Source organism: Lonchura striata, chromosome 23 (genome assembly GCF_046129695.1).
Source record: "Lonchura striata isolate bLonStr1 chromosome 23, bLonStr1.mat, whole genome shotgun sequence".
Lineage (NCBI taxonomy): Eukaryota > Metazoa > Chordata > Aves > Passeriformes > Estrildidae > Lonchura > Lonchura striata.
The window spans coordinates 3,019,380-3,039,290 of NC_134625.1; the positions used below are offsets into that span (position 1 = coordinate 3,019,380).

At 44.9% G+C, this 19,911-nt stretch overlaps 1 protein-coding gene across 3 annotated transcripts in view; it reads left to right on the top strand.

Moving 5' to 3' along the window:
• The window catches only part of PKNOX2 (PBX/knotted 1 homeobox 2), a 96,604-nt gene that overhangs the window by 44,998 nt on the left and 31,695 nt on the right, over positions 1–19,911 (top strand). The window contains exons 2-4 of one of the 3 annotated variants that reach the window (XM_077787987.1): positions 993–1,054; positions 10,061–10,204; positions 10,508–10,583. The gene's annotated coding sequence lies outside the window, so the exon portion shown is untranslated. The remainder of the gene's footprint in view (positions 1–992; positions 1,055–10,060; positions 10,205–10,507; positions 10,584–19,911) is intronic. The other 2 variants (XM_077787989.1, XM_077787988.1) reach the window with 2 other exon arrangements.

A 19,911-nucleotide genomic window follows, 5' to 3' on the forward strand; every position in this document is an offset into this window, starting at 1 on the left:
GGCAGTGCACGCAGCGAGGTTCCTTGGTCCCTGCTGCCTCGCTCACTGCCAAAAGGAGCATGGTGATGGCTCGTTTGGGGTTGTGTTTTGGGAGGGGGCCATTACCAGACCAGAGTGATGACCTCAGGTTCTGCTCCATGCAGTGTGGGGTGAAGATTTCAGCCATTGATGTCCCAGGGGGTGATTGCCCTCCATGGGACTGGGCGAGATGGGGTTTGCATCCTTAGGTTTGGGGGTCTTTGTCCTGGAGGGGATTTCTCTCTCCATCCTCGGAGTCTGCAGAATCTCTGTCCTCAGGGTTATGAGAGTCCTTGGGTTTTGAGACTCCAAATCATCAGGGTTGGCGGATCCCCATACTCAGGGTTAGGAACTCAATCCTTGAAGTCTGTGAGTCTCCATCCTTGGCTTTTGGAGATCTGCAGGCTTGGGAGATCCCTTTCCTTATGACTGGGGGAATTCCCAGCCTTGGGGTTTGGCAGATTCTTCCTTGTGTTTTGTGGAGTTCCATCCCTGAGCATCTTCACCTTCAGAGCTGGGAGCCTATCTCCATTTTTGGGATATGAGGGTCTTCTTCCATGGGCTTGGAGTAAAATCTTCAACTTTGGGGCTGGCAGATACATCTGGGGTTGGCAGATCTCCATCCTTGAAGGTTCTCCATCGTCAGGTCTGGGTGATCCCACCCATGTCTGCCCATGGAGGGAGGACCTCTGTCCTCCATCCTGGCTGAAGCCACGACCCACAACCTCCTCCACACCACAGCACAACACCCACGTTGCTCAGGGTCTGCCCGTGGACAGGCTCACACCTGGGTCAGCCGCTCTTTTGGGATGTGGGCACCTCTGTGGGCAGAGCAGGTTCCCAACCCTCCAGCCAGCCCAGCAAAATGACCCTAATTTATTTAAAAGCTTCAGAGAGATCACGCTGGGGGGTGTGTTTGCTGTTGAATTGGGTATTTCCAGGAGCCAATAATTCCCTTGGTATGCTCTGTGTAGGTCCTGGTTGGCTGGGAGGACCATGGAAAAGCTGGAATAACAACCATGTAGAAGGCAACGAAGTAGGTACAAAAGCTAAAATTACTGTTCATCGCTAATATGTTGCATGGCACTAATTAATTTTTAAACAGCCTCGCTGGGGGCCTCATTGCTAAAACATGATGTTTTCTTCTCTGGAACTGTAACTTTTAACTCCAAACAAAGCAGAAGAAAGTCAGGAAGGATGAGGAACCACAGGTCCATTAGACTTAATCTCAGTTGCCTGCTCTGATGGCCACTGTGCCTGGGGGATGCTCTGGCACACCCCTCTGAAGGGATTTTTTTGGGCTGGGGAGTCAAATCCAGCTTTCTGGGAGTGCAGAAGTGTTGTGTGAGCTGCAAGCATGCTGAGAGGAAAGGGAAAACTATTTTTTGATTCTGCTCTCACCTGTCTCACTTTACCCGAGTGTGGCTTCCCCTGAATATTTTTAACCATATTTTATTACTGGTCTCACAAATCTCAAACTGGGGGATTGCTGTCATTGCCCTCACTCACATGTAAGTTGTTTAATTCAGTCTTTGTGAGTGTTGAGAAAAGACTTTCCTCGACATTTTCATTGCTGCTGACATCTAGATCAACATCCAAATTTATTTATTTGACATTTCCCATTTCCAATTAACCTGTGAAGTATTCCTCCTAAAGTGGTCTGTGCTGGTAATGCTTTATTTTCCATTTAATGTTTAATTAGTCTTTAATTATTTCAACATTTTTCTTATCAACACTTTGTGTCCACCTATTAATTCCATCCTTTCAAATTCCATCATCTCTAAAAGAAGGGACACTTAGCAAGCTTCTGCTGAGTTTATTTTGAAACATTTATCAAGTTCAGTAGTTTTACTCACACTTCCCTGTTTACTTCTTTATTTTAAAATTAGGAATATGTGGTGGCTTGGGGTGAATCTTTTTTGATGTCCCCTGGCTCTGATGCTACCAGAATCTGGCCTGAGCCAGGCTGAGTGTAGAAAATGACAATTGCACCATTGAAATAGTGGTTTTTTTGCAGTTGGAGGGAGCCTTTGCTGTGTGCCAGTAGCAGCCCTGGGGTCACGGAGGGCTGGGACTGAGGGGAGCACACGGGCCCCCCAGACGGGGCGATTTCAGTTTCCATATGGAAAAGGGATGTGGCATCTGGTTTCACTCCCAGCAGCTGGCAGCTTGAAGCCTGTGTTTTGCATGGTGTGGAGTAAAGAGAAAATAAAGTGTCGAATTGTTTGGCATTATCAAGGATTTCTGCTCCCCAGGACTCCTGCATAAAGAGATGGAAATTTTAGCTGCTGGAGCCAAGAAACACACAGAAGTATATGAATTTATTACATTTTATCTCATTCCCTTGCAAACAGCGCTGGAAATGTCAAAAGATCATCTATTGTTTCATCGTTTAGAAAGAATTTTTGTTTTCTAGTTGTAATTTCCTTGATGCCTGGCTGTGGGGAAGGAAGAGAAATTGGAGCAGGAGCTGGCAGGGCTGCGGCAGGTTGAACATGCAGGTTTGTCTGGCCATGGAGCTACATGCATTTAAATTTCTCACATCCCAGGTTTTTAATTTAACAAATGTAATTAAGGCTGGGGTAGGTACTCGGATTATTCATTTACTCCAGATGGAAAAAATTAAATTGAATGCAAATTCCGTAATCAGACATGAAGTTGAGGATGTCGGACGTGATGGGGAAGTGTCAGCACATTAATCGGACTGCTTTCCCTAAACAGCACCCAAATCTAAGAGCCAGGGATTATTTGAATAATTGAGGTGGCATTTGATAAGATATCTGATTGCTGATATCTCCTTAAGACGAAGCCCTAATTGTAATTCTCCATCAAGAAGGATTAATCTGCACAACAGAATGCGCTGGGAATGGCGTGGTGTCAGACTCCCTCCCCTGAGTTTTGGTTTTTTATCAAGGGCTGCCATGCCCAGGGAAGGTGCCAAAGTGATTTATCACTTCTCCTGTTGCTTTATCCATGTGCCAGGAGGTCGTCAGGTAGCACAGCTTGGCACTGGGGATCTGGGCATCCGAGGCTGCAAGGAGTCCCAGGGCCCCAGAGTTGGGTCTGTGTTTTGGAGGTGCCTCCTGTTGTTGGAGAAGGATGGATCATTGCATGGTAATGACTCTTCTTCGTGTCTTCAGGGCACTGTTAGACCTTTTTTCCTCTGGGAAAAGGAGACAGAATGGAGACAAAGTGTTCCAACTTCAGCAGAATGACCCCATCACAAGCCCAGTCATCTGATAGGAGCCAATCTTGCAAAACTTTTGGGGGTTGATGGATGTTGACTCCCAGCTCAGTCTTGGTTGGGGTAGAGTCATGATTTAGGAATGGTCCCTCCATTTTAGTGCTTCTACTGAGACTTTGCAAACCATGCTGCCACTCACTGGATCCCCTTTTCCCTCCCCTTCTCCTCCTGGAGAAGAGAATTAAAGGCATGAAAGGAAAAGATCATCATCAAAAAGATGGGTTGAGATAAGAACAATTAGCTGGAAACTGGAATGAGGAAACAAACAGAGCAACAACATTAATAACAAAATGGTACCACAAGAGAGTGATTCACATACAGAAATACTCACCTTAAGGTAGAGCTGCTCTGGCTGGGAAGGGAGTCCCTTTCCTGCCCCTCCCCCCAAAAAATGATGTGAAGTGGTATAGAATAACCAAGTCCTGGCCATGCCCCCTCCCAGCCACTGCAGAAATTAACCCTCTCCTGGCTGGAACCAGGACAAGCAAGAGGAGTTTCCACTCAATCTGGCAACAGACACTTGGTCATAATCACAGAAAACTTTTCTTGTGGCATCTGTTTCACTGCCAGCACTGCTGACTCCTCTTAAAATTTGGTCATGGAAGGGTGGGGAGAGGGGTGGACTTTCCTCCTTGAATCCCACACCCTGAGTGAGATTAGAAAGAATTCAAATTGCTGAAGTGACAATTTTTAAAAATTAAGATCCAGTCTTGTAAACAAATAACCAGCATGGTCTTTCCTTCTCCCTTCCTTTATATAGCAGCAAATGAAAAAAAAAACCAAAAGGGAAAAAGATGAAAGAGGACAAAGGCATAAAGCTTGAACGAGTTTACTATTGGGTTTTTTTGGGGTTTTTTTGAGAGCTTGAATACTGTGAAACAAGCTGTAAGTGGAAATTCTTCCCTGTGAGAATGGTGAGGCCCTGGCACAGGTTGTCCCATCCCTGGAAATGTCCAAGGCCAGGCTGGACTGGGATTTAGACCAGTTTGGGGTAGTGGAAGGTGTCCCTGCCTGTGGCAGGGAGTTGGAACAAAATGAGTTTTAAGGTCCCTTCCAACCCAAACCATTCTGGGATTCCCTGATTCTGTGTAATAGAAAATAAAAGGTGTTGGGGAGAAAATAATCCTTAGCTCTTCTGCAGACAGTGGTTTGCCTAGAAGTGATGAGGGTATATTAGATCTTTCCTGTCTCTAAAGCAAAGTGAAATGCAGAGATTTTTCATCTTTTCTCTTTGTTCTACAATCCCATCTCCTCCTGTGACCATGTGCCAATGGCCACTCCTGATGGATTGGGTGCACTAAGTGATTTTAGCTCTGGACAGTGTATTCACAACCAGAAAGGCATTATATCCCCTCAAAAAAAGCCAACCCCAAAACCCCAAAAAACCCACTAACCCCACCTCCCCTGAACCAACCAACTAAAAAAAAAAAAAATCCCAATTTAAATCACTTGAGATAAGTTGGGTGTTATCTTAAGGTTGCAAATTGCTTGTTTGCTTCCCCAGCTGGAGCTGTTAATTCAGAACAATTAACACACCGTTTAAAACCCAGACAAAGCATATGGAGGCAGTCCTTGGGAAAAGAGCCTGTTTGGGATGGAGTGTCTCAATGTGAAATCTCAAGGATAACTAGTTTGTCTTTCCCCTTAGATCCTGGCAGGTGTTGTGGGAAATGACACAAATACCAGAGAGTTTTGGTCCTCAAACCCCCTGTTGGATGTTAGGTTGAGTGATACACTGGTACTCAAAGCAAGACCCAGCTGGGTCTCTAGACCCACAAAGAAATCCAGCGTTGACATTCATTGTTGGGATGAATTTACCACTGAGACAGTGCCTTCACCCTCCTGCTCATCCTTCAAATATTTCTTCTTCACGAAGAAATAACAAATCCTAGAGTGAATCCTAAAATAATGCCTGAATTTTTTAATTGGCCCCTTTGCAATGCCATGAAACACCCCCTGGCTCCATCCTTCAGGCCTTTTATGACATCATTTTGGGCACCTGCCACTTATTTTCTCAGGTTCCCTTTTGATTTTTGATGCAGGTGAAGAGCAAAAGCCTAAATCTGGAAAGAAACCCCCAAATTACAGGAGTTCAACCTTCTTAAAATACTGATGTGAGCTCAACCTGCTTAAAATATCCCTGGGTCAAGGAGCAAGGAGGTGAGCTCATTGCTTTTTTTGCAAGGACATAAACCACTTTTATGGGATGCTGTAGGAAATACTGCAGCAGTTGTTGCATTTTTGCAGCCCAGTGGTGGCTTATGGGGTGATCCATCCTTTCTTCCACCCTTACCTCCATGTATCCATGTGTCTTTTCACCATGTGTGTTCATCCATGCATCTTTGCATCCATGAATCCATGCGTCCTTGCATCTGTCCCTCCATAATTTTTGGTCTTATAGTTCTGACCAGAACTGCACACAAATTTTATTAAGGGCATCAAAGATTTTTTTTTCTCAAGTGAAAGAAAATCCCACAAATCCAAATGTTTTCCTCAGAAACTTTACAGGACTTGGCATGACTGAACGTGCAGCAGCTTTTAGCATCCGCTACAAATGATGGGAAAATAAACTTTTCCATCTCAAAGTTGGCACTAGGATTTTGAGGTTGAGGACCCCTGTAATGTGAGCCCCCCAAAGCCTCCATCCCCCTGAGCTGTGAAAGCCAAGCAGGTCATCTTTAAGAGCTTTTTCTGCAAACCCTTTCCTGCTACTCCCCCATCTGAGGATGGATGTAGGCAGCATCGGCAAATCTGAATAACTAATCAGAGTCCTCATTAACCCCCCACTGAGATGCTCAAACATTCACTTTGCTGTTTGTGAAGCAGGGAAAAAAAAAAAAAAGGAAAAAGGGAAAAAACCTCACAAGCCACCCTGCATTAAAATTGATGTGTTATTAATCCCACTGTTCCAGACCTCATGGGTACCGAATTTTCCTCTGTCTCGCCCGAGGCCGAACAGTATGGTGCTGCTTCTGCAGGGCACTTTGCCTTTCCATTATTTATCAGCACAGTGGAGAGAGGCTGCTTTTGTTCCCTGGATCCAGATGTGTTCACATGCACATGTCTGGGGTGGGGATGTCCGATATTTCTCTGCATGCCCCCTTTGGATTAATGTGAGCCCCCTACAGCAGGGCTCTGCCAACAGATACGTCTCTCCCAGCCGTGTTTTGCCTCAAAGCAGCTTTGCTTTTGCAGAAATACAAAAATATTTGGGCATGTCTCAAATCTTTCTCTGAGAAAGGGTGGGGTTTGTACATCACCAGTTTAACTTCTGAAATGATAATGTTATATTCTTCTTTGCCCCGTTGAGCATCCCCAAAACCTGACCCCAACCCTTATCCAGAGGCTGGAGATGCTACAGAAATTGCACTGTGTGGGGAAAAGACCAACACACCAAAGGCTTTTATCACAAAAGTCCTCCTGGCAGATGGCAGCAGGTGTTGCCAAGGTATTTGAAGAGTCGTGATTATCCCTTGGAGCTCCTTAAAGGGTTAACTGAAACTTGAGCTTTGATTTCTGCATTTGCACTGTTTTTCACACATTTCTTTGGTTGTCCCCATGGGTTTGGAGTTTGGGGCCAGTAGAGCTTGCTGCTGGGCATAGTGCGAGGTATGAAAATAATTCAACAAAACCCAGCATTACTGGGGATTTCACCATTTGTGGTTTCCTTCTAAGTCAGCGGAGCTGGCATTAAATTTATTAAAACATGATAATCACAATTAAACAGCATTGACGTGATGAGGCTGGAAGTACCACGGCCTGCTCACATTGGAAGAAACAAAATGACGTGCTTGGGAAAAGCCTTCTTGCTTCAAAATCCTACTCTTTCCTGAATCCTGAATTTTCTCTTGCTAAATGTCAGCTTTATTAGCATTCCCTTACACTTCATTAAAACTCGTTAACAGGGATGCCCTTGGCTCCTTGCAGCCGGGGTAGAGGATACTGGGCTCCCATCTCTGCTGCTGGATGCTGTTCAGGCCAGCAGATCAGGATTTAGGGCATTTGTGGGCATTGATGACTTGTCAGAAATGGTGTCTCGTTTCTGGCCCTGGGGCAGCTGCTGAACACAACCACGAGCACCTGGGACGCCGTGGATTTGCTGCCTCGCATCGCCTGTGGTGGAGAATCCTGAAGGAGGCATCTCCTCCGTTCCCTTTCGCACCGGGAGGACTTCAAAGGCCTTTGCAAAACTTCAAAGGACGCCTTTTGAAGTTGCTAAAAGTGCGTGCCAGCTCAAAAAGACTTCTCTCCTTCTGCAAGGGTGTTCAGGGAGATGTCCCTGGTGGGGTTGGCTCTTTGTGTTCCTGGTGATGGGGACAAAAATGGCTTAATTTCTGCAGAAGTTGCACAATAGTTTTGTCCTAAATGCATGCAGCACCCAAGGCCTCAGGCCTGGCCACCTCCAAGGATGAAAATCATTCTATGGGTCTGTCAGAGCTCTTTTAACACTGACAGAGCCTTATTTCTGCTCCTTTTCCTCATGCTTTGTTCACACAGCAAGCCCAGATGACAAAAATCTTTCCTGTGGGGTAGAAAAAAGTCTTTATAGGGTGAAGGTCTGGTGCAAAACGTGAGCTTTTCCATCGTGATGTCAGGACAAATCAAATGAAAATCAAATCTCTGTATTTGGCATCAGCTCATTCATGCTCTTCCAAGGCACGAGCATTAATTATTAACCATAAATAATCTTAATATTTCACCTGCTGTTGTGGTGAAAGAGTTTTGGACTCAGGCCTTTCTGAGCAGAACAGGTCCCCACATCACTTGGCAGGGCCTACGCTGGCATGAGAAGTCAAGAGGCACCTTGACCTTTTGTCTCTTCCACCAAATTTTCCACATTTGGAGGTTTCTGCTGTGTTTTGCCCTGAAATGACCCAGGTGTTTCCAGATCTCTCCTTGGGCACTGACCATAGGCCAGGTTTCCAGAAATGCAAATTTCTCCATGTAGCTCCTTTGGATCCCTGTTCCTGGGGGAGATGATGGACACCTGCCCCGAAGGCACAAAACTGCTCCTGTTGTTATTGCCAGGGGTTTGGGATGGGGTTAACACCAGGGGAAACAGCTCTCATGGATCTCCTGTCTGGCCCCACCACACCAGACCTGGCTCTGTGCTGGTGATGAGTAGCAGAGATGCTTCCCTGGGGTGGGTGGTGGGCAGCTGGGGAGCTCTTTGGAGGTTCTGTGCAGGCTGGGAGAAATCTTTGGTGTATTTTGGGCATCTGAGGAGCTCTCTGGAGGTTCTGTGCAGGTTGGGAGGAATCTCAGGTGCATTTTGGGCATCTGAGGAGCTCTTTGGAGGTTCTGTGCAGGCTGGAGGTATCTCGGGTGTGTTTAGGGCATCTGAGGAGCTCTCTGGAGGTTCTGTGCAGGTTAGGAGGAATCTCGGGTGTATTTTGGGCATCTGAGGAGCTCTTTGGAGGTTCTCTGCAGCTTGGGAGGCATCTCAGGGCCATTTTGGGCATCTGAGGATGGGTCTGTGCAGGCTGGGAGAAATCTCAGGTGTATTCTGGGCATCTGAGGAGATCTTTGGAGGTTCTGTGCAGGCTGGGAGGTATTTCAGGTGCATTTTGAGCAGTTGAGGAGCTCTTTGGAGGTTCTGTGCAGGCTGGGAGGTATCTCAGGTGTATATTGGGCATCTGAGGAGCTCTCTGGAGGTTCTGTGCATGTTGGGAGGTATCTCAGGTGCATTTTTAGCAGTTGAGGAGCTCTCCAGAAGTTCAGTGCAGGTTGGGAGGAATCTCGGGTGTATTTTGGGCATCTGAGGAGCTCTTTGGAGGTGGTGGTGGCATCTCTCAGATGTACATTCAAACCAGCAGTTCAGACCTGGAGGTGTCCATACATTTGTTTATATTAGACGTTTACCAGCAGTCTGAGGAGCTCTGAACGGGTTATGTGTATCAGGGTGGGTGTTTTGGATGTGTATTGAAATCTGAGGGGCTCTCTGGAGGTGGCACATCTGTCAGAGCTCTGAGGAGCTCCCTGAAGATCCTGCTGGATGTGTAACAGATCTGAGGAGCTCCAGCCAGGTGCTGTTTGTCAGAGATGTTCATGTCAGCTGTGCTTTGGTGAGGAGCGGGTTTCTACCAGGGGTAGGCTTGAGAGGAGCTTGGCAGAGCTTATGTGTATCAAGGGACATATATTGGACTATATATATATATAAATATATATATATATATATAATATAAAGGATTTATATTGGAGGTCTGAGGAGCTCTTTACCAGGAGATATTTATCAAGGTAGATGCATCTGACATATATTGGAGATCTCAGGTGATGTTTATAGAGGTAATATCTGGAGGTGATGCATATTGACATTCATCGGGTGGGTGTTGAAGGTCTGAGGGGCTCACTGAAAGTGTTACATATGGAGAGATCTGGTGAATTTTATCTCCTGTATTCCTTTTTTTTTTTTGCAGTCAAACACAAAACACCCCTGTGTCAGTGGCTGTGCTGGTCCTTGCTCAGCCCACCTTTGTTTTTCCACTGAAACTGCTGAGGTGGGCCCAGAAACCCCAATCCCACGAAGATTCTTGGCAGCTGCAAAATCACCCCTAGCCAAAAAAAAGAAGTCCACGTGGGTGGACTTTTCCTGGTTCAATAGTGGCTGGGATCTCTCCCATTTTGGAGGTAGTGGCTGATCCCCAGTTCACTCGGTCTGAACCCAAGTATAAAAACACATTTACACTCAAGGAAATATTATAATTAACCAGGGAAATGCCAGCTACCAGCATGAAATGCGGGCACAGCCAACATCAGTGCTGTTTCATTCCTTTTTTTTCCTCTTTTTCTCCTTTCCAGACCTGGATTGTAGCAGCAACCCTCAGTGTGATCCTGTGAGGAGCTTTCAGCACCCACCAGGAGTGGGAAAGGACAGGACAGGACAGCTCCATCCTCTGAGCACAGACCAGCAAGAAGCACTCCTTCATTACTGGACATATCTGGGTTCGACCTCTAAAAATCTGAGTTTTTTGTCCTTTTTTGGAGATGTTCAAACCTGATGGGGAAAATCCCTGACCTTGCTCAGACATCAGTCCTGCTTTCATCTCCAGGGGATATTCCCATCTATGTTTTCCTTGAGTTCTACTATTTTCTCCCTCATCCCCCAGAAAAAACTTGCCATCCATGGCTTCACTGACACTGCCAGAATACCTTTCCTAGTGCAGACTTTCATCCTCTGCTTAATATTTCACTTTCTTATTTTATAATTTCTGTCAATATTCAAATACTTCATTTTTGCTTTCCCAGGTTGGGATCCCTACCCATTTTTCAGGGCAGTGGGAGGACACTTCCAGGGCAGTGGCTCCCTGAGCACCCCCTAACAGTAAGGCTGCTTTGCTTTATATTATTTAAGCAATTATATGTATTAATTGTGCAATTATGTACATTAATTGAGCAGGATGTGGTGAGTCATGACCTTGGTGTGGCTTTATTTGGAGGAAATTCTGCTGTTTTCTGTTAATATAATTTAAATTCTACCAACCCTTCCCTAAATGTAGTGAGTATTTCAGAGCAGAATTACACTTTTTTTTTTTGTTTTTAAAGAAATCAGTCTGTGCAGGGAGTCTTGTTTTAAAGCTCAAGTGTAGATAACATATTGTTAAGAGCCCTACAAGGCATAAGCAGCTTGGAGGAAAACACAGATATATGTTTGTGAAAATACTCTGAAATATAGGTTGTTATCACTGCAAAATTTTGGCACAGCCAGCAGTAGAGTGCAAAGAAATGGTCACCAACTAAAAATAAATGAAATGCAGAGCTTAAAATAAGATATACATGAAACCAAGGGTTTCACAGGCCTTTAGTCAACCCTGATCACTAAAATTAGGGCTTGACAGAGTGACAAATGTACTTGATCCGTGCCAAAACCAGGGCACCAGGCAGGTGACACAGAAAATAAAACCCTGCTGGCTGCAACTTCCCTCCTGTAGGAGCAAAGAGAAATATTTGGTCACTGAAAATGGGACTGGCCCCTTCAATTTGTGTGAATATCCCACAAAAGTGACTGGTTTCACTGGTGATATTTAGGTGGGGGCTTCTCAAAGAAAAACACAAACCCTTCATTTGGTCCATGGCCCAGCAGAACATCTTTTCTTTGAGTCTTTTCTTGGAGTTTTGCCTCCTCTGAAAGTCCCTTTTAGTAGGAAGAACCAGTAGGGGGAGGATTCTTTCCCCTAGGCTGCCCTTTGATTTTTTCTGGTGACCCTGCTTCAGCCAAAACAAAAAACACACCATGAAGGAAGTGATGAATATTTCCTTAGCCTGATTTCACCCCTTTCTGATAAAGGTAAAGGGTTAGGTTCATGTTGAAATTACTTTTCTGGTGAGTGACTTCTGGTGAGTCATTGTGGGGTCACCACAATCACTTTTTGGGGGGATTTTTCCTGCTTGATGCTCTCCTTCCAATTTGTATTTCAAAGTGAGTGAAAGTGATGCCTTGGAGTGGCTGCCTAGGACAGAGGCAAAGAGAATGAAGTGGGAATTTCTGAAGGCCTTTAACAGACACACCTTGGGCACTCAGAGCCTCCCAGAGGCTGCACCCAGCATGGACAGTGCTCACGAGTTTTTCACACAGATTTCAGCTTGCTCCATTTCCATATCAGGGGTTAATTCCCCAATTACAGCTTCAGGCAGTGAAGTCACATTCCCCCAGTTTGCTCCTCCCCAATTCACTTTATTTATAATTTTTGGGACCTGAGGCTGTTGGGTGTCCTTGGGTTCCAGGCCCAGAAGAATTGTTTTGTCTGACCAAGATGTGAAGACAGGAGCTGACACTTCATGTGGAGTTTAGAGCTGTGCACTAATGCAGCACAGGATTTGGGAAATATAAAGGTAAAATCTCAAGGCATTAAAAGTACTCGGTGCCCTGCCATGTATTTGGTGTGTGTTGGGTTGTTCTCTTTGGAGGAGCCGTGTCTGTGGAGGACACAAGGTGCAGCCTGGTCTGGAAGCATCACTAGCAAGGAGACCAAACCCAAACTGCTCAGAAAATTGTGCCTTGAAAGGCACAGAAAGATGTGGTGGTGGTGGGTGTCCATTTAATTACCTTCTGGAATGCTGGGCTGGCATCACTCTAAGTGGTTAATGATAGAAATTCCCTGAAGGCTTCAGATAAACAGCTTGGTTTCCCTTGGCTTTCTCCACTATGTGTTAGTCCCTGCAGTTTCCAGGCACCAAACTATTTCAGCTTTCCTCCTCCTGAAGCCCCTGTGACCACAGGATGCACCTCTGAGGCCAGGCCATACCTTTTGTCATTGTGCAAAATGTTGTGAAAAAAATTTAACACATCTGTCTCACACCATGAACACTTTCCAGTTCCTTTTCTGATCCCAATTTCTTCATCGTGTTGAGTTCAGACCAGGCTGAGATTTACTCCCATTTGGAGTAAATGGAAAAGACAGTCTTATTAAGCATTACTAAAGGAGTTTGAGGCCCATTGTAACTCCCTATAAATCACCGTGTCATATGTCAAACTTCTCTTTCATCACTGAGGCTGGAAATACGGCCAAAAAATTGCTTTCAAATGGGCAAATGAAAAATGTTTCAATTGTGGTGATTAATCAAGGTGTTCCCATCTCAATCTTTAGTGCCTTGGCTCAGGGTTTGGATAGGGACAACTCCCTATAGGTACCAGAAAGCCTGACATGCCTCAAGGAAAACCTTATTTTTGTTTGCTGGTCAGCAGAGTCATTTTTCATAGGGAATTTAACATTTTACGTAGGAAATTCTGCAAAAGAGGGATGTGAAATGAAAACTCAGTAGTCAAGAACTCTGACTTATCTGCCTTGTTGGGCTCCAGAGGGAGCTTTTCCCCCTCTCAAATTTCCAAGTGTGATAGAAGGATATAGAAATGAGGCAGGTTTAAGGGAGGATTTTATTTGGTGTACTGTGGTGTTGATGTTTCCTGACTTTCCCAGTCAGGGAAGTCTTTGCATGCTACACTCACACCTCACCTGTGTTCCTGCAGTTTTCACTCTGCTGTTTTCAGCAAATCCACCAAAAAGCAGGTATCTGTGTTTGCCTGGTGCTGCTCATGGAGGTTTTGGGAGATGTACATAAAACCTGTGAGATCTGAGTTCCGAAACAAACACCCCAGGAGGGCATTAAATTGAAACAATATCTAAAAATATGGAAAATTGCAGTATTGATTATGGGGCGTTTATGGACTGCAGCAACATTTCCAAAAGCTCCTTGGTTTGTGGTGGCATCTGTGCCACAATTGTTGGCAGTGTTGAGGTTGCAGGTGGGTCTTGCACTGGCATTGGTCTGTTTTGCACTTTGTGGGTTTTTGCAGTGGCAAATTGGTTGTTTTTATTTAATAACAGCGTTGCCCAAGTTAGCGCCCCCTCCCAAGTCTCCAAAACTCCATACAGCTCACTTGCTTCCCTTCTCCTGCCCCCTGTAGAGAAAAGATTGGAGGCAAAAAAGGCAAAGATGGGCTGGGATAAGAACAATTTACTAGAAACAGCAATGAGATAAGAAAATGAATTTGTAACAGCAGCAATACAAATAAAAGGGTACAAAAGAGAGCACAGAGCTTTACCCTACCACAGCCATGCCCCCAGAGAGCTCCCTCTGGTCAGGACCAGCATCACCCCACTGATCTATATTCCATACTTGCTCCAGGAGAATGAATTCCCTTCTTCTCAGAAGAGAGAGAGTCCCTTTCCCTTGCCCCTGGCAATGGTAGCAATTATATAACAACAACAACAACAACAACAACAACAACAACAACAACAACATTATATCAAATAATATTAGGGTCTGGTCAACAACAACAACAACAACAAGAAGATCAATATTATATCAAATAATATTAGGGTCTGGTCAACAACAACAACAACAACAACAACAACAACAAGAACAAGAAGATCAATATTATATCAAATAATATTAGGGTCTGGTCAACAACAACAACAACAACAACATGACCAATATGATATCAAATAATATTAGGGTCTGGTCAAGCGCCCCTCCAAGCCATTGTAAAAATTCACTCTGTCCTGCTTGAAACCAGGACATTGGTGAAGGACTGAAGGTGTCTGTTTGGAATGGAAAAACTTGAATAATGGTTTAATTTTTGCAGAGCAAGGCAGTTTTTGAGTGTGTTTCTTCTCAGCTACCCATCCTTAAGCAATAGCGCTGATGTCACCTTTGGTCTTGGGACAGAAGTTTGTAGAATTCACAAATATTACAGTTTCCCATGACCTCATTCACCTCAGACCCAAACTTAAACCTCTTCTTCCAGCTCATATCTCCAAAACTCATCAATTTTTTTTGCCATCACCTTTTTTTGTCCTCTGAGAAGCTCTTTTTAGCCTGGCAGGGACCTTGGGGATGGAGCCTTCAATGCCATCTGTCACAGCATCCTCTGCACAAGATGTGCACGGCTGGATCACGGGTGGGACACCAAGGGTTGCATGACTGGGTGACATCAGACTTGCAGCTTGTCACTTCTGGGGTCCTGCAGGGCTCCATCCTCCACCCCGTGCTCTTCCACAGGAATTGGATGCAGGAGAGGTGGCGTTGAAGGCTACATTGGAGGGATATTAAGCAAGTTTGTAGGCAACACAAAAATGGGATGATCTGCTGGGATCTGTAGGCAGATTAGAGACCTTGACAAATTAGAGGACTGGGTCATCACCATGGAGTTCAGCAGGGGAAAATGTTGGATTCTGCACCTGGGATGGGTCAGTCCTGGAGGTACAGCCAGACAAAGGAATGAGGTGCTGGAAAACTGCTCTGCAGAAAGGGACCTGGGGGTCCTGGTTGATGGAAGGTTGAATTTGAGCCAGCAGTGCCCTGGCAGGAGGGACAGCCTTGTCCTGGAGGGGTTCAGGCCCAGCACCACTAGCTGGGTGAGGGAGGGGATTGTCCTTCTCTGCTCAGCACTGGGGTGGCCTCACCTGGAGTTCTTGGGCAGTTTTGGGCACCACAGCACGAGAACGACTTTGGACTATCAGAGAGCATCCTAAGGAGGGCAAGGAAGATGGTGAGGGGTCTTGAGGGCAAGCTCAAGGAGGAGCAGCTGAGGGCACTTGGTCTTGCAGGAGATTGAGGGGAGACTCATCACAGTCTGCAACTTCCTTGTGGGTGGGAGAGGAGGGGCAAACACTGATTGCTGCTCTGTGGTGCCCAGTGGCAGGACCCAAAGGAACAGCCTGAAGTTGTGTCAGGGAGGGCTGGGTTGGATATTAGAGAAAGGTTCTTCACCCAGAGGGTGCTTGGAACAGGCCCCCAGGGCACTGGGCATGGCCCCAAGGCTAGCAGAGCTCCAGAAACATTTGGACAATACCCTCAGGTGTGTGGTGTGACTCTTGGGGATGGTGCTGTGCAGGGATGGGAGCTGGATCCTCGTGGGTCCTTTCCAGCTCAGATTATTCTGTGAGTCTGTGGCCTTCTCCTTGCCAGTGTGGGTTTGAGATTTGGTGTTTGCAGGATGGAAATGTGGGTGCTCAGTGGTTCCTGACCCATCACTGTCCATGAGATGCAGAATGAAGAGCACAAGCCAAGGTTTGAAAGCACAGGGCAAGACTTTAGACTTTGGACATTAATTGTTCTCAGAGAAGACCTGTTAAAACTTTCATCTGCTCCCTATTTTTTACAAGACAACCAGAACATTTTTTTTGGACGTTTCATGCCCAGCAAGAGGAAGTTTCTACATTTTTGGGGTTCCTCAGCTATACTTCACTTCAAAGCTTTTTGATTTGCTGAAAAAAAATCCCAACTTGCTCTTTTGGGAACTTCTCTTGGGCAGAGGGCTGGGTTGCACAAAATTCAAGTATTCACAGGTTACTTTGAAGAAGCTTCTTTGATGTTTCCCTGTGCCAGTTTGTTTTGGAAGGTGCTTTAATGGTCTTCCCCTATAAAAATAACACTTTAAAATGTATGTAGGTATCTCAGCTCTCCACTTAAAAAAATGAGCAAAGTTGTTTAATGCTGCTGTTCAAGGTACATTAACCTTGTCTGCTAAAGCTCTGACTGGCTCTTGCAGGTTTTATTCTCATGTTTATGTTGCAGAGATATCCCTGGAGCCTTTCAGAGATGGGTATCTTTGGAGAGGAGAGAAATATTTAGCAGTAATTGTTGTTCTCATCAGAAATCCACTGAAGCAGCTCCATCCTTTCTATGCAGCTGAAGTTGGTGGGAGGATTGGGAAATATTAATTAAATAAATACCTGTAAATATTAAACAAAAAAATAAAATATTAAATACCTAGGTGAAAAATATTAAATTAATAAATGCTCCTTTTCCTGGTGCTCAGGGGCCCATCCAAACCAGTGCTTGGCAAGAGTTTTTTTGGCATTGTCCAACATGGTGTTTCCCTCTCCCTTTTATCCCAGTGCTCATGTGTTGACCAACTGCTTTTTTAGGAGAAAAACGGAAAAGGCATTTGCTCTGTCTAGACTTTGTTCTACAGAAGTATCAAGTCACTGTCTGCTTTAACCCATGCTTGTAGCAGAAACACAGAGTAAATTTCTGCTTTTTTTACCAGGCAATAATTAATAGCAGGATACTGGGAGGGTATGGAGGTCAGCATTTAGTAAAACCAGCACCTTGGCCAAGAGCAGAAGATGCTGTCAGTGCAAGAAAACCTCCTGTGATTGGATTGAGGAAATTTGGCTATGATCTATTCTTTTAAATAATTAAAATTACTTGGTGGCGCAGTGGTAGCTTTGCACAAACATTCCTGATCTCCCCAGATGAGGTATTACATGAGCCTGTTTGGAAGCAACCTTGAACATGGGGGAATGGCCAAGAATGGGTAATGTCTTGAAAAATAGGATTATTTTCTAGTTTTGACCATTTAATAGCACTTGATTTATTTTTAACAAGCTCAGGGTGGCATAAAGGACTTCCTGTAATGACATGAACACCTGCTATTCATCTTTCAGGGTACTTTTGTTACAAACAGGCAAAAAAGGTGGAGATTTGTTGATAGAAAGGAGACATTCAAGAAGAGAGGGTCGCTCTTAATTCGCTTTATGGCCAATCAAGAGCTGGCATCACCTGCCGAGGGTGAGGCTGTGCTGGTGCTCTGAGTGAGATGTATTGGCCTCTGGAGGAGCCTCTCCATCCCTGCTCTGCTGTATTTCTTCATTTTGACTTAGCTGAGTGCATATATCATAAACTTCAGCCTGCACGAGCCCTCTGCGAAGATGGTGACATAAAAAACTCGCAGCCTGCTGTGGGGAGAGCGTGACTGACACGTTGAGAATCTCACAGAATCCCCTCTTCCAAAAAATCCCCTTTGGAAAAGGCAATCTTCCCTTAATGCAGGAAAACACCTTCCATGGCTGGTAAAAAACCATCCTCAAGTATCTCTAATTATTTTGATGCTTCAGGTGGAGAAGGAAAGGCTGAAAAGCTGTTTTCCTGATTTTTTCGTGTTGAATCCTCCATTATCAAGTGCATGTGTTGCTGTGGGGCAGAATCTTCTCAGTGAGCTAGAAAAAGTGATCCTCATTTTCCCATTGGCTCAGAAACAAGAGTTGTGCTTTACAGGTTGAGTATTAACATTTTGCATTGAAAACAGTGATGTAGAGTCCAGAAAAGGGAATTTTAATTTGGTTTTTTTAAAATTTAGCCCAAATTCTGACCAGCCCTAACCATTCTAATGTGGGTTTATGGCTGTTTTATTAATCAAGGAGGTCATGTTCACCTGGAGGGTGGTGACAATACTTTGGTATTTTAAGTGTTTTAAGGCATCAGGAAAAAAAAAAAACAAACCCAACCTTTCAACTTAGTCTTTTATTATTTTTACTTGAAAAAGAATATAATATATTGCTGGTAAAAAAGCCCAGCCTATAAATCTGAGAGTCTTTTAGATAGGCACAAGCTCTTCGGGAAATACATTTCCAACGTAATGGCAGCATTTCAGTGGTAGCTGAAATAATTTTATTTCATAAGGAAATTTAGGATACTTTGATCTCAAGTCACTGCCAAAAAGAGAAGTACTGCTGCTTCCGGAAATGAAAGAGCCTTTATGGGTTTTTATTGCTCACCATTTCTTTCTTCTGTGCAAATCCCCCAGGAGCTGGCTGCAATTCCTGCCCTCCCTGATCTCCAGATCCCCAGAATTCGCTCTTCACCCAAGATCTGAACATTTCCTCTGGGAATGAGGTGGGCTGGGAGGAGCTGGCAGGGGTTTGGTGATGCTCTGCTCCTTCCAATATTTGGATGCCCACAGTCAAGAGCTCACGCAGACAAATTAATTTAAGAACTGGGGGAAAGAAAGAAAAGAGAGGGGATTCATGTATAAACCAAAAATACACAAAATAAGTAAGGGTTAATGCACGTAATGGCAGCTTTCAACCCTTCCCTGCGCTGGCTGCTGATAAATCCATGGGGCTGACAGCTCTGCACTGTTGTCCTGAGATTCATGAAACACCTGTCCAGCTTCTCCTGTGGGCACCAAACACTTTCCTGGATATTTACAGTGCCTCAGTGCATTTGTTTCCCCCAAGATAAATAAATACACTGCTATTGGCAACAGCTGTCTCCCACTTTCATCCCTGTTTTTCCCCCCCTGCCCACATTTAGCTGTCAGCCCTATTCTCCAAACAAACCAGCACCCATAAACCTCAATGAACTGCTTGATTGGAGCAGTTTAGATATTATTCAGCAATTAAATTGGGCTCTGGGCTGCCACCTTCTGGGAATAGACCCACCCAAAAAGCTCACACCCCACAGCAAATCGCCGCGTGCTGGTTGTAGGATTGCTCTTGGCAGGAACAAGAAATGGCAAACAGGGTATTTTTCCCAAAATAGCAATGTCTTTTATTTTTTTTTAGCTTCCCACACAGATGTCCAGACTGTCACAGTGCTAAATTCTGCTTTTCCCCAGCTGAAAGTGTTTCTGGTGGGGAGGTTTTTCCCTGGGTGTTGCCCCCTGAGGACACGGATATTTGTGTGCCTGCAGCTGCGAGCTGAGTTTTGATATTGGACATCAAAGGTTTTAAGCTGTGAGTTCACTCAGGAGCAGATAATTTTGCCTCCTGCTATTTTGCTGTTGGGAGGAAAAAGATGAAAAGCATCATTTTAATCCCATAAATGCAATATCCTCACTGCTAGAGGTCTGTGTCATGCAAGAGCCCTGATCTACCTTCACAATGCACAGGATTTTGGGTGTGATTTCTTAGTATTCAATTCATGGGTTATCCATATTTGTGCAAAGTATAAGAAAGAATTACCTCATTTATTCATGCAAAATAAAGAAGAGTTGTTGATGCTCATCCCTTGCACTTGGCTTTCCATTTGGATGTGGTGCATTTGTGAGCTTAGTGCCTAGCAAAGCCTGAAGCCTGGAGAAAATCAGAATATTGCACCTCTTCCCCCAAACAGGGAGGACTAAATTTTTCACAAAGGTTCCCAAATGTGCTTCAGTTTTTGCTGAGCTCATCAGTGCCTCTGTTCCTCCTCCTTGCACCTTCCTGCCTGTCACCATTTCGTGGTGAAAGAAATGCTGGCAGTGTTTTTTGGTTATATTCCCTCACAATATCAGGGGACTTCCATAATTTCTGCCTTTCCTCGTGGGATGGTGCCATGGCTCTTCTCCAGATGAGGAGCCAAGGGGAAAGCCAGTGCATCACAACCTTGGGAAGGTCTTGTCTCTTACAGAAAGGAGGCATTGCAAGAAGAAAGGAGGAACC